The 15,147-nt window shown below is 39.3% G+C and overlaps 1 long non-coding RNA gene across 1 annotated transcript in view; it reads right to left on the bottom strand.

Annotated features, from left to right (window-relative positions):
- Nucleotides 1–1,034: 1,034 nt before the first annotated feature.
- Nucleotides 1,035–15,147, bottom strand: part of LOC117505751 — a 362,202-nt gene continuing 348,089 nt past the window's right edge. The window contains exon 3 of the long non-coding RNA XR_004559248.1: nucleotides 1,035–1,099. This is a non-coding gene — a long non-coding RNA (uncharacterized LOC117505751). The remainder of the gene's footprint in view (nucleotides 1,100–15,147) is intronic.

Here is a 15,147-nt window from a genome sequence, read left to right on the forward strand (position 1 = left end):
TTGGCCTCTCTTCATTGGCTTCCTGTTAATTCTAGAATAGAATTTAAAATTCTTCTTCTTATAAGGTTTTGAATAATCAGGTCCCATCTTATCTTAGGGACCTCGTAGTACCATATCACCCCAATAGAGCGCTTCGCTCTCAGACTGCAGGGTTACTTGTAGTTCCTAGGGTTTGTAAGAGTAGAATGGGAGGCAGAGCCTTCAGCTTTCAGGCTCCTCTCCTGTGGAACCAGCTCCCAATTCAGATCAGGGAGACAGACACCCTCTACTTTTAAGATTAGGCTTAAAACTTTCCTTTTTGCTAAAGCTTATACTTAGGGCTGGATCAGGTGACCCTGAACCATCCCGTAGTTATGCTGCTATAGACGTAGACTGCTGGGGGGTTCCCATGATGCACTGTTTCTTTCTCTTTTTGCTCTGTATGCACCACTCTGCATTTAATCATTAGTGATCGATCTCTGCTCCCCTCCACAGCATGTCTTTTTCCTGGTTCTCTCCCTCAGCCCCAACCAGTCCCAGCAGAAGACTGCCCCTCCCTGAGCCTGGTTCTGCTGGAGGTTTCTTCCTGTTAAAAGGGAGTTTTTCCTTCCCACTGTAGCCAAGTGCTTACTCACAGGGGGTCGTTTTGACCGTTGGGGTTTTACATAATTATTGTATGGCCTTGCCTTACAATATAAAGCGCCTTGGGGCAACTGTTTGTTGTGATTTGGCGCTATATAAAAAAAATTGATTGATTGATTGAAAGGAAAAGAGACAAATACACCGACCTGGTAGCCGAGTGCCGGGAAGCCGGATGGTCCATAACTATTTACCCTGTGGAGGTTGGCTGCAGGGGGTTCATTGAAACATCCATCCAGCGCCTCCTCAGGAAGATTGGAGTGTCTGGAACAAGGCTGAAGAGGGCATCTAGGGACCTGGCAGAAGAGGCGGAAAGAGCCAGCTTCTGGTTGTGGTTGCGTAGGAAGGACAGGTCGTGGGGGAAAGAAGGGTCCCAGGGTTGGCTGCAGGGGGCAGCAGGGAGACGTCCCTGCCGTTGCTCCACCACCGTGAGATGTTCCGGGATTAATGGAGCGAAACATCATTGAAGGGTGGCTCCCGGCTGATGACCCTGCAGTTACCCCGGTGGCACCGGCGGATGTGCGTCAGGTGGAAACGCCATGCAGGTAGAGCTTACCTGTGCTTCCAACAACTACTACATGACGCTCTTCAATCAAAAAGTGTGTTTGTGGAGCTGTTAATCGGGACAGTTGTGCACAGAATGAAAACATGAAACTTTCAGGGTTTGTTCTTGATGACAGAAGCTTTAATTTAAGATGTGGAGATGTTCTTAGTTTGACCACTGGGGTCAGCTAGAGGTCATTAACCTGAGAGATGTGAAATTTCTGAACATGAAATTAGAAACGGGTGAATCTTATTTCATAGTTTTCATGACAAAAAGTTGGTATTTTGCCAGAATTTGAAATTGTGCAATTTTGAACAGAGCTTTAAAGAACCAAACAAAATCAACAATAAAATTTATCAAAAACTAGCAGGAAAGAAGCATTTAGGTTAAATTTTGTTTTCCAAACAAACAGCATTTAATAACAAAAATTCACTTTTGTGAGGAAGAATTATGAAGCGTATCAATGAATCAATCAATCTGAATCAAAATCAAAACAGAAATCAAATGAGCAAAGAAGCATGAATTATACAAAAACATTTTGCAAAAAATTATCCTCAAAGAAGTCCATATTTTCCTAAAATTTACAATTTCATATTTCCACAAGGAAGAATTGTGAACAGTGTTCAGATGAATCAAACAAAACCAACAGAATTAAAATCAGAAACTGAACATTAAAAAAAAATCTACATTTTAAAAAAAAAAATTATATTTTGTGAGAAGGAATTATGAACAGAGCTTCAATGAAGGAAACAAAAACATGACAATGTACTAAAGAAAGGGAAAATATTTTTACCAGGAAAAAAAAAAAATCTGTATTTTCCCCAAACCTTACAATGCCACAGATGCCATCTCACACCTCGACAACTGCAACACCTTGCTGACAGGTTAAATGCCATGAACATCTAAACACATCACACCATCACACCACCTTTCAGTCCAAATCTTATGACAGACAGCTTTTGTTTGTTTTTACTTTTGTTGATTTAATTTTAATAGAACGCAACGGGCCCCTGAAGTTGCACCCTAAACATTGCTGGCACTGTATCCGAGGGCTCTCTTTAAGATGGTGATCGTTCCCTTGATTGCTGACAACTGCACCTCCTGCGCTTGGGTGACCGGGGATTGCCTCAAGGTGATTCTTCAGGTTCTTCTTCATCAGGCCTGTTGCCCCAACCACAACCGAGATGTTATCTAATTCTTTCAATGACCATGTTGTTCATAGGTCATTTTTAAGGTTTTGGTATTTCGAGATCTTTCAACTTTCCGCTCGATTCAGGCCGTAGTCACCGGGGACTGTTACATCAATGATTTTGGCTGTTTTCTCTTGCTTGTTTCAGATGACAATGTCAGGTTTGATTGCACCTCCTTCGATGTGTCTTCCTGCTGGGATCTCTTTGTCATAGAAGACAGTTATTTTCCGTTGACAATGTCAGGTTTGATTGCACCTCCTTCGATGTGTCTTCCTGCTGGGATCTCTTTGTCATAGAAGACAGTTATTTTCCGTTGGATGAGACTGGTGCTGGCTGGTGCTCCCAGACATGTTCTTTGACTTCCATCTTCAGTTCCTTGCAGACCTTCCAGTGGAGATATTGACAGATCTTGTTGTGTCTGGATGTATAATGCCCATCTGCCATGAGGATCTGGCATGCTGAAGTTAGATGGTTTACACTCTCAACAGCTGTATGACAGAATCGGCATTTATCATTCTGTGAGATCCCTGCCATTTTTTTTAAAGCCATTTCTTAGAAGTCCCTGATCTTGTGCTCCAATCAGAATTCTTTCTCCATCAAAACCGAGTTCTCCATTTTTTAGCCACTGCATTGATCCAACTTTGTCGATGTATTCCTTTTTGAGTTCTTCTTGGAATCGTCCGGCTCTTTTGTGCTGTTTCCATCTTTCCACTCGATGTTTTCCTTCTCTTTTGCAGTATTGTTCTCTGGTCTGTCTTGCAAGTTTCATTGCAGGTATGAGACTGTTGCTTTCTCTCTCTTGTGGAAGTTCTCCGCCAAAGTTTTTTTTTGCCAGTTTAGTGATTGAGGTCCGTTCGGTTAAGGCCTTGTGGTGTTGTGTGACCGTTTTTACGATTTCTTCTTCAGAGCTCTTTAAGTACTGTCCAATACTTATTATCGATGCTCTGTAGGCCTGACTGATTTCAGTGAGACCCATACCGCCTTCTCTGCGAGGGAGATATATTCTGTCCATGCACTGATTTCTGTATGTGACTTTGTGGAGGTTGAGCATCTTCCTGGTTTTTGTGTCCAACTTATTAAGCTCACATTGTGGCCAGTTCACTATGCCAAACCCATAGGTCACCACTGGTATTGCAAACTGGTTTATGGCTGTGATCTTGTTTTTTGGTGTCAGCTGTGTTTTGCAGATCTTTTTTAAGCGGTTTAGGTATTCTTTTGTTGTTTTTGTTCTCATTTTCTTGTGCTCAATTGTATTACTTTGTTCGATTCCCAAGTATTTGTATGTGGAGTCTGCAGCCAGATCTTCAATGTAGCTCCCTTCATCTAATTGTATGTTTTCGTTTTTTGTCTTTTTTCCTTTTGTCATTGTGCATTTTGAGCATTTATCCAGTCCAAATTCCATGCCAATGTCTTTTGAGAACTTATGGACAGTTTTCACGAGCTGCCTGAGTCCGTTTTTTGTGTTGGCATAGATTTTCAAATCGTCCATGAACAACAGATGGTTCACAAGTTTTGGGTTTTCCTTTCCTTTGTCTTTACTTAAGTCATATCCGATGTCATGCTCCTTCAGGATCTTGCTGAGCGGGTCCATGATTAAGCAAAATAAGAGAGGCGAAAGGCTGTCTCCCTGAAGTATCCCTCTCTGAACTCGTACGTCTGGGATTATTTGTCCCTCTGTGTGATTGAGGGTGATGGTGGTGTTCCACTTGTTCATTTGTGCTCTCAGGAAAGATCTTATTTTCTCATTGATGTTGTAGAGTTCTAAGCACCTCATGATCCAGGAGTGTGGTACACTGTCAAATGCCTTTTTGTAATCAATCCAAGCCATGCTGAGGTTCCTCTGCCTTGTTTTGCAGTCCTCCAGGATAGCTTTGTCTGTCAGTAACTGGTCTTTAGCTCCTTATCTTCTTTTGGAACATCCTTTCTGTTCATTTTCCAGGTAGCCACCATTGTCAAGATGTTCATAAATGGCATCAGCTATGATTCCTGTCAGCCATTTGTATGTTGTTGTTAGGCAGCAGATGGGTCTGTACTTGTTGGGAAGCTGTGTTTCCTTGGTCTTTGGAATTAGGCTTGTGTTCCCTGTCGTTAGCCAGTCTGGTGTGTCCTCTTCTCCGTTCAATATTTTTGTGAAAGCCACAGCATAATGTTGGTGTAATGCTGTCAGTCTTTTCAGCCAAAAATTTGGGATTTTGTCGATGCCAGGTGCCTTGAAGTTACTGTATTCACTCATTTTCTTTCTGATGTCCTCTTCAGTGATTACAATTGCTGGCATTTGTTGTTTGTCTGTTTTTCTGTTTTATTTATTCAATCCACTCAGCCTCTTGGTGTTTTGGGTCTTCAAAGAGTGGTCTCCAGAATTTTTCAATTTCCTCTCTCTCTGATGGTTGTTGTACTTCTATTGTGTCGTTTGCCAGATTTCTGTACACTAGTCTGGGATTTTTTGCAAATAGTTTATCTGTTTTGCTTGTATTTTCTTGTCTTTGTTCCTAATTTGTGCTGCGAAAGATTTTACTAAGGCTTGATGTTCAGCCTCCCACCTAGCTGTTGCAACATTGTATTTTCTTTTAATGCGATTTATTTTTTTTAAGATGAGTCTTTTTGTGGTTCTTGTTTCCCAAAAATGTGGCCATTTGGGAGATCTCTGCTCTTAGGCGGCTGATTTTTTCTTGTAATTTCTTTTTCCATCGTGGCATGGTATTCTTTTTCTTATTTGTGGTTCCGTTTCTCTCCAAATCTTGTGGGGCTAATTTACTTTGTATGTACCATGCCGCTCCATAATTTACAGAGTTTAACTCTGTCAATGTGGCTCCTTTTGGGACCAGTTTGGTCAGTCCTATGTTAACTTTTTGCAGGATATTTTTGAATTTTTTATTCTCCTTTAATTTAGTCAGCTTTGGATGCTCTTTCATGTACATTTTTCTTGTTTCTTCAATCTTATTTGCCAATTCCTCTTCTAGTTCCTGCTGTTCTGGGTCTGTGTGCACCTGTATATTGTTTTGTAGATGAGCTGGTGAACTGCTCATTTTTTCAGGGAGCAGTGAGTTGCTCATTTTTTCGGGGGGCAGTGAATGGTTAGTTTTTTTCTGGGATGTACTTTTTTTTGAGGGCAATCATTTTTTGGTGGTGCAATGGGTTGCGTCAGAGGGCAAATGCCGTCTCTGATCATTTGCTCAACCTCCTGTTGCATCACTTTTATTTTATCCTCCAAGAAATGTTTTTGTGTGATAAAGTTAGATTTTTGGGTGGTGAGATTCTAACAGGATTTTTTGGGGGGGATTTTTTGGGGGATTTTTGTCTTTGGCTTTTCATTTATCTTTGTCTTTTTAGTAGAATGCAATGGGCCCCAAACCTGGGGTCTAAAGTTGCACCCTAGGCTCTATAGTTATCCTAACCAGATCTGGCATTGTATCCGAGGGCTCTCTTCAAGATGGTAATTGTTCCCTTAATCGCAGACAACTGCACCTCATGTGCACTTAGGTGACCGGGGATTGCCTCAAGGTATTTCTTCAGGTTCTTCTTCATCAGGCCTGTTGCTCCCACCACAACTGGGATGATATTGATGTCTTATCATGTGTGTTTTCAGGTTGCCCTTTCGTCTAAACCTTTGACCACACTCAGAACAGACAAATGCTGTTTGTCTTTTGTTTTTTCATTTATCTTTGATGTCTTTTTAGTAGAATGCAATGGGCCCCAAACCTGGGGTCTAAAGTTGCATCCTAGGTTCTATAGTTATCTTAATCAGATCTGGCATTGTATCCGAGGGCTCTCTTCAAGATGGTGATCGTTCCCTTAATCGCAGACAACTGCACCTCATGTGCACTTGGGTGACCGGGGATTGCCTCAAGGTATTTCTTCAGGTTCTTCTTCATCAGGCCTGTTGCTCCTACCACAACTGGAATGATATCGATGTCTTTCAATGACCATGTTGTTCTTAGGTCATTTTTTAGGTCTTGGTATTTTGAGATCTTTCCCCTTTCAGCTCGATTCAGGCCGTAATCATTGGGGACTGTCACATCAATGATTTTGGCTGTTTTCTCTTGCTTGTTCCAGATGACAATATCAGGTTTGATTGCACCTCCTTCTATGTGTCTTCCTGCTGGGATCTCTTTGTCGTAGAAGATCGTTATTTTTCCATTGGATGAGACTGGTGTTGGCTCGTGCTCCCAGACATGTTCTTTGACTTCCATCTCCAGTTCCTTGCAGATCTTCCAGTGGAGATATTGACAGATCTTGTTATGTCTGGATGTATAATGCCCATCTGCCATGAGGATCTGGCATGCTGATGTTAGATGGTTTACACTCTCAACAGCTGTATGACAGAATCGGCATTTATCATTTTGTGAGATCCCTGCCATTTTTTTGAAGCCATTAGTTAGAAGTCCCTGATCTTGTGCTCCAATCAGAATTCTTTCTCCATCAAAACCAAGTTTTCCATTTTTTAGCCACTGCATTGATCCAACTTTGTCGATGTATTCCTTTTCGAGTTCTTCTTGGAAACGTCCGGCTCTTTTGTGTTGTTTCCATCTTTCCACTCGATGTTTTCCTTCTTTTTTGCAGTATTGTTCTCTGGTCTGTCTTGCAAGTTTTGTTGCAGGCGTGAGACTGTTGCTTTTTCTCTCTTGTAGAAGTTCTCCGCCAAAGTTTTTTGCCAGTTTAGTGATTGAGGTCCGTTCACTTATGGCCTCGTGGTGTTGTGTGACCGTTTTTATGATTTCTTCTTCAGAGCTCTTTAAGTACTGGCCAATACTTATTATCGATGCTCTGTAGGCCTGGTTGATTTCAGTAAGACCCATACCGCCTTCTCTGCGAGGTAGGTATATTCTGTCCATGCACTGATTTCTGTATGTGATTTTGTGGAGGGTGAGCATTTTTCTGGTTTTTGTGTCCAATTTGTTAAGTTCGCATTGTGGCCAGTTCACTATGCCAAATCCATAGGTCACCACTGGTATTGCAAACTGGTTTATGGCTGTGATTTTATTTTTTGGTGTCAGTTGTGTTTTGCAGATCTTTTTTAAGCGGTTTAGGTATTCTTTTGTTGTTTTTGTTCTCATTTTCTTGTGTTCAATTGAATTACTTTGTTCAATTCCCAAGTATTTGTATGTGGAGTCTGCAGCCAGGTCTGCAATGTAGCTCCCTTCATCCAATTGTATGTTTTCGGTTTTTGTCTTTTTTCCTTTTGTCATTGTGCATTTTGAGCATTTATCCAGTCCAAATTCCATGCCAATGTCTTTTGAGAACTTATGGGCAGTTTCCACGAGTTGAGTGAGTCCGTTTTTTGTGTTGGCATAGATTTTCAAATCATCCATGAACAACAGATGGTTCACAAGTTTTTGGTTTTCCTTTCCTTTGTCTTTACTTAAGTCATATCCAATGTCTTGCTCCTTCAGGATCTTGCTGAGCGGGTCCATGATTAAGCAGAATAAGAGAGGTGAAAGGCTGTCTCCTTGAAGTATCCCTCTCTGAACTCGTACGTCTGGGATTGTTATTTGTCCCTCTGTGTGATTGAGGGTGATGGTGGTGTTCCACTTGTTCATTTGTGCTTTCAGGAAGGTTCTTATTTTCTCATTGATGTTGTATAGTTCTAAGCACCTCAAGATCCAGGAGTGTGGTACACTGTCAAATGCCTTTTTGTAATCAATCCAAGCCATGCTGAGGTTCCTCTGCCTTGTTTTGCAGTCCTCCAGGATAGCTTTGTCTGTCAGTAACTGGTCTTTAGCTCCTAATCTTCTTTTGGAACATCCTTTCTGTTCATTTTCCAGGTAGCCACCATTGTCAAGATGTTCATAAATGGCATCAGCTATGATTCCTGTCAGCCATTTGTATGTTGTTGTTAGGCAGCAGATGGGTCTGTACTTGTTGGGAAGCTGTATTTCCTTGGTCTTTGGAATTAGGCTTGTGTTCCCTGTCGTTAGCCAGTCTGGTGTGTCCTCTTCTCCATTCAATATTTTTGTGAAAGCCACAGCATAATGTTGGTGTAATGCTGTCAGTCTTTTCAGCCAAAAATTTGGGATTTTGTCGATGCCAGGTGCCTTGAAGTTACTGTATTCACTCATTTTCTTTCTGATCTCTTCTTCATTGATTACAATTGCTGGCATTTGTTGTTTGTCTTTGTTTTTCTGTTGTATTTTTTCAATCCACTCAGCCTCTTGGTGTTGTTTTGGGTCTTCAAAGAGTGGTCTCCAAAATTTTTCAATTTCCTTTCTCTCAGGTGGTTGTTGTACTTCTATTGTGTCATTTGCCAGCTTTCTGTACACTAGTCTGGGGTTTGTTGCAAATAGTTTGTTTATCTGTTTTGCTTGTATTTTCTTGTCTTTATTCCTAATTTGTGCTGCGAAAGCTTTTACTAAGGCTTGATGTTCAGCCAGCCTTCCACCTAGAAGTTTGTCTTCAACATTGTATTTTCTTTTAATGCGATTTATTTTTTTTAGAAGATTCTTTTTGTGGTTCTTGTTTCCCAAAAATGTGGCCATTTGGGAGATCTCTGCTCTTAGGCAGCTGATTTTTTGTTGTGGCATGATATTCTTTGTCTTATTTGTGGTACTGTTTCTCTCCAAATCTTGTGGGGCTAATTTACTTTGTATGTACCATGCCGCTCCATAATTTACAGAGTTTAACTCTGTCAATGTGGCTCCTCTTGGGACCAGTTTGGTCAGTCCTATGTTAACTTTTTGAAGGATATTTTTGAATTTTTTATTCTCTTTTAGTTTAGTCAGCTTTGGGCGCTCTTTCATGTCCATTTTTCTTGTTTCTTCAATCTTATTTGCCAATTCCTCTTCTAGTTCCTGCTGTTCTGGGTCTGTGTGCACCTGTGAATTATTTTGTAGATGAGCTGGTGAGTTGTTCGTTTTTTCGGTGGGCAATGAGTTGTTCATTTTTCCGGGAGGCAGTAAATGGTTTGGTTTTTCGTGAGGCAGTGAGTGGTTCGTTTTTTCGGGAGGCAGTGAATTGTTCGTTTTTTCGGGAGGCAGTGAATTGTTCGTTTTTTCGGGAGGCATTGAGTTGTTCGTTTTTTCGGGAGGCATTGAGTTGTTCGTTTTTTCGGGAGGCATTGAGTTGTTCGGTTTTTTGGGAGGCAGTAAATGGTTTGGTTTTTCGGGAGGCGGTGAATGGTTCGTTTTTTCGGGGGGTAGTGAGTTGCTCGTTTTTTTGGGGGGCAATGACTTGTTCATTTTTTCGGGAGGCAATAAATGGTTCGGTTTTTCGGGAGGCAGTGGATGGTTTGTTTTTTCGGGGATAAACTTTTTTTGAGGGCAATCATTTTTTGGTGGTGTAATGGGTTGCGTCAGAGGGCAGATGCCTTCTCTTATCATTTTCTCAACCTCCTGTTGCATTGTTTTTATTTCATTATCTGAGAAATGTTTTTGTTTGATAAAGTTTGATTTTTGGGTTGTGAGATTCTTACAAGTGATGTCTTTCTTACTTGGGCAGTGGTGGTGGAATATTTTTTGCCATTCTTTGGATGTCTTTGTCTGATTTTTGGGGTATTTTATTTTGGCATATTCTTTTGCCCACAACAGTATCCATTCTTCCTCCCTCTTCCACTGACTCCTTTTAAACTGTAGTTGCTTCCCTTTATCCAGCAACTGATAGTCTTTTATCGCTTCCTTTTGGGCTTCTTCCTTTATTTTTTTTATTTCCTCAGTCGTCAGATATTTTGCGATCTGTGAGGCAATCGATTCCAGTTTTGCGGTAGTTGTGGCTTCTTTCTTTTGTGTAGGTAAATCCGCTTCTTTTATGCGTTCCTCAAATACTGCTTTTTTCTTTCTGCCCCACTTCTCATGCCTTGAGTAAGTGAAGCAGTGAAAGATCTTTTTTTTTCTCTTCAATGGTCCAATTAACTGTGGTGTAGTTTCGCTTGTTTCTTTTGGCCCATTGATGCTGTTGTTGCTGGAGTCCAGGATCAGAACTATGCTGATCTGGTGGATTATCCAGCTGAGTGTTCTTCTGTTTAGTTCCAGAACTGTCTGAACTCCTGCCACTGGTATCTGGTTGTAAATGACTGTTTGGACCTGAGTTGCTGGCTGGTTGTGGTCCTCCATCGTCCTCTCCATCAGCTTCTGCTGTCAGTGTTCTGTGTACAGATGAGCTGCTGGCTACAGGCTCAGCCTCTGTGCTCTCATCACTTCGGCTTTGATGAAGCTGTGATGTCTCTGGTTTTTCATCATCATTTTCACTCTTCACAGGGACGGCAGTGAAACCAAACTTGGTGAGATCTGCCTCCTCCAGCTCCTGAAGCTGCTCTCCCTGCTGACTTATCCACAGCTTCTCTTCTTCTTTAATGTCCTCCTGGTCAACACTGAGATTCCTTTCCTGGTGTTCAGGGAGAGTTTCTTCTTTAATCACCAACAATGGCTGCATGTCTGCAAAGAAACAATACAATTAATTTAACAATAAATGTCAGAACAACACTCACTAAAATAAAGTATCAGTGGTGAGTTTGACCTGATGACAGTAAGTTATTGCACTGATGGAACTGATAAAGTGGAAATGTACATCAGCATTTGTTTTAAATTTCACAAATTGTAATTCACGTCCTTGTCTACCACAACTGACTATTGCAGTGTTTTATTTTCTGGATTGCTATAAAATAGTGTAGGATGTCTACAGATGGTACAGAATTACTGTTGCTCGAGGTTTAATGAAAACCAGGAGGTTTGATCACAGACATTCTGGCTTTCCTTCACCGACTCGAGGACTAGATTTCAAGATTTTGTTAGACATTTCAGGCTCTAAATGGTCATGAACTCAACAATCTTGCTGAACATGTTCAGCCTTATGTGCCTCCTCGTGCCCTGTGGTCCTTGGATGCAGATTTGCTCTGTGTCTCAAGGGTTAAAAATAAGTCAGCAGGCTTCAGACCTCATCATCTTCTTTTCATTGTTTTTTCTTGTTGTATTTAATTCTGTTTTTGTTTTTATTTTGGGATATGGGAATCTTTGTTTCATGTTCGTCTCCAGCTATGTTCAGCACTTTGTTGTTTTTCATTTATTTAAAATGCTTTACAAATGTATTATTATTACTTTGGGCAGCATGGTAGATTAGTCGCTCGCACTGTTGCCTCACAGCAAGAAGGTCATGGGATCGATTCCCACCTGTGGCCTCTCTGTGTGGAGTTATTTAAAGAATACCTGTGGATTACATGTAGGTATGTACATACATTTGTATTACTTGTAATCTGATTACATTTCAAAGTAATCCTACCCAACCTTGTTGGTGAGTAAACTACCATATTTTATGCCAGAAATGAGGTGCAGATTGTTAAAAGCAGCATTTCTCCTATAATTCAGTTTGTCTTATATACACGTTTAAGCTAACAGACAGCAGCTGGTTCATGCTCTGTTGGCTTATTAGTGCAGCAGATAACTTAAACATTCTTTCAATTGGTGGTACAAACATCAAATTCAGCACAAATATAGCATAGACACTACATTTAAAAAAAAAAAAAACACACACACAAACACAACCAGCCACTTAAATTTTCAGTAGGTGGCGAATTAGGGGTAATTACACGGAGGTCAAAATTTAAAAATGGTCTAATTAAATTGAAAATTACACCACATTACTTGTCTGATCACAGAGACTCCAAAAAGGTAAAGTTTGGACTATCTATGACTGAATGTTATGGAGTTATGGGGTAAAAACAGGAAGAATGGCGACAAAGGTAAATTTCAGTTTGTACAGGGGTCAAAAGTTAAATTTTAGTAAAAAGTGAGGTAAATTATTGATTGAATAGGATTAATAAATTGAATAGTTTTGACAGTGTTGAATGCTTTATCTCCAAAATAAAGGTCATACAAGTCCAATGTCCATTGGACTCTTTGACATATGTTACCCTGTAACATGAACTAAGCATGACATGTTGCAAACTGTTACTTTTTAAAACCCAATTCTTTCTTTTTTCTTTCTTTCTTTCTTTATATTTATTTCATTCATTTAAAAGAAAAACAGAAAAAAAAACAGAAACAAAGCACCACAACACCAGAATGAAAAGGAGCAGAAAGAAGAACAAGTCTTATGATTTCTGCCCCTTTTAACAATACAATCTTTCAATATCCAGCGTCATACTCGACATTATTTAACAGATAGCATTTCTCTAACTTGTCACATACCACTGACCCATTTCATAATTATGACCATTAATTAATAGATTACATCTCTGACAGGTTACATTTTAAACTTAAGACACTCCAAACATTATTAACAGATTACCTTTTTTTTTTTTTTTTTTACTTTCTTGCAGCCCACTGACTTATTTCATAGTTTCATACTTACTTAATACATCTAATTTAATATGTTTTTTTTAAATAATTTAAGCGACCTTAATTCTTTAATTTCTTCATTAAGATTGTTCCATAATTTTACACCATTTACTGCAATACTCCTTTCCTTTACTTTGGTTCTAAATCTTGTTTTTTTTAAAGACTTCTATTCCTTTCAATTTATAACTACTTACTCTTTTTTCAAACATATTTTGAATGTTTGTTGGTATTTTTATTAACTTGGAACATTGTAATATTTTCAAATCGACTAAATCATGAAATTTAAGTACCCTATACTTAATAAACAATGGATTAAATGGATCTCTAAAACCACTGTTACTAATCACTTTTATAGCTCTTTACTGCAAAATAAATAAAGGTTGTATATAGGTTGTATATGTTGATCCCCAGATTTCTACACAATAAGTTAAATATGGGACAATCAATGAATTGTACAATGTTAATAAACCATAACTATTTAATGAATATTTTACTTTATGCAAAACAGCAATGGCTTTGTTATTTTTCCTTTTATGTAATTTATGTGTGACTTCCATGTAAGATCTTCATCAATCATGACTCCTAAAAATTTTGTTTCTTTTACCCTTTGTATATTCATTCCATCTATTTGTAATGACACATTATTTTGTTTCGCTCTATCATTAAACAATATAAAATGTCTTATTAATATTTAGTGACAATCTGTTTATATCAAACCAATGTTTAACTTTTTCCAACTCTGTATTTATCACTTGTGCTACTTCCTGTATATCTGATCCAAAGTAAAACAGCGTTGTATCATCAGCAAATAAAATGCTGCCAAGCACATTGGATACATTCACAAAATCATTGAAATACAAAATAAACAGTTTGGGTCCAAGTACCGATCCTTGTCGTACTCCATAAATAATGTTACACAATTCTGATTTGGTATTATTTATCTGAACAAACTGTTTTCTATTTTCTAGGTAGCTTTTTACCCACTGATGTGCAATACCTCTTATTCCATATTGTTGTAACTTGTGAAGCAATCTTGAGTGGTCTATAACATCAAAAGCCTTTTTCAGGTCGATAAAAATACTTACAAAATAATCCTTATTATCTATTGTTGTTGATATTTTCTCTATTACTTCCATAATTGCCATAGCTGTCAAATGTTTTGTTCTGAATCCATACTGAGCATTATTTAAAATATGATGTTTCTCAATAAATTTATCCAATCTCGTCACAAAAACTTTTTCCATAATTTTAGAAAACTGTGGAAGCAATGATACTGGCCTGTAATTAGAAAAATTATGTTTCCCTCCATTTTTATATAATGGGACTACCTTAGCAATTTTCATTTCATCTGGAAAAATCCCAGTTGACAGAGACAGATTACAAATATAAGTAAATGGTTCAATAACAGTTTCTATTATACTTTTTACAGTCATCATGTCTAAATCTTCATGGTCAGTTGATCTTTTGATTACACAGTTTGTTTGTTTTTTTTTACAATATTTCTTATTTCATCTTTTTCCACATTGTCCAGGAAAATACTATTGACCGTATTTACAAGTGTATGTAATTTATCTTCTATTATTGGTTTATTTCCCACCAGACTTGATCCTACATTTGAAAAATAATCATTAAACCCATTTGCAACTTCTTTTATGTCATATATCTCTTTATTTTCCTTAAAGTAATTTGGAATAGTTGCTTTCGCTCCATCACTATCAATCACACTTTTTATAATTCCCGTTAGGGGTCGCCACAGCAGATCAATCGTTTCCATCTCACCCTGTCCTCTGTATCTTCCTCTGTCACACCAACCACATGCATGTCGTCTCTCAACACATCCATGAACCTCCTCTTTGGTCTCCCTCTTCTCCTCCTGCCTGGTGGCTCCATCCTCAGCATCCTTCTCCCTATATACCCTGGGTCCCTCCTCTGCACATGTCCAAACCATCTCAATCTCGCCTCTCTGACTTTGTCTCCAAATCGTCCCACCTGAGCTGTCCCTCTGATATGTTCATTCCTAATCTTGTCCATTCTTGTCACGCCCAAAGAGAATCTCAACATCTTCAGCTCTGCCACCTCCAGCTCTGCCTCCTGTCTTTTTGTTAGTGCCACTGTGTCTAAACCATACAACATAGCTGGTCTCACTACTGTTTTGTAAACTTTCCCCTTCACTCTTGCTGATATTCTTCGGTCACAAATCACTCCTGCCTCCTTTCTCCACCCACTCCACCTTGCCTGCACTCTCTTCTTCACCTCTCTACCACACTCTCCATTACTTTGAACAGTTGACCCCAAATATTTAAACTCATCTACTTTCACCACTTCTACTCCTTGTAACTGCACTATTCCACTGGGCTCCCTCTCATTCACACACATGTACTCAGTCTTGCTTCTACTGACTTTCATTCCCCTTCTCTCCAAAGCATATCTCCACTTCTCCAGACTAGACTCAACTTGCTCTCTACTCTCACTACAGATCACAATGTCATCTGCAAACATCATAGTCCATGGGGACTCCTGTCTGATCTCATCT

The sequence above is a fragment of the Thalassophryne amazonica genome, unplaced genomic scaffold, assembly GCF_902500255.1.
Source record: "Thalassophryne amazonica unplaced genomic scaffold, fThaAma1.1, whole genome shotgun sequence".
In the NCBI taxonomy this organism is placed as follows: domain Eukaryota; kingdom Metazoa; phylum Chordata; class Actinopteri; order Batrachoidiformes; family Batrachoididae; genus Thalassophryne; species Thalassophryne amazonica.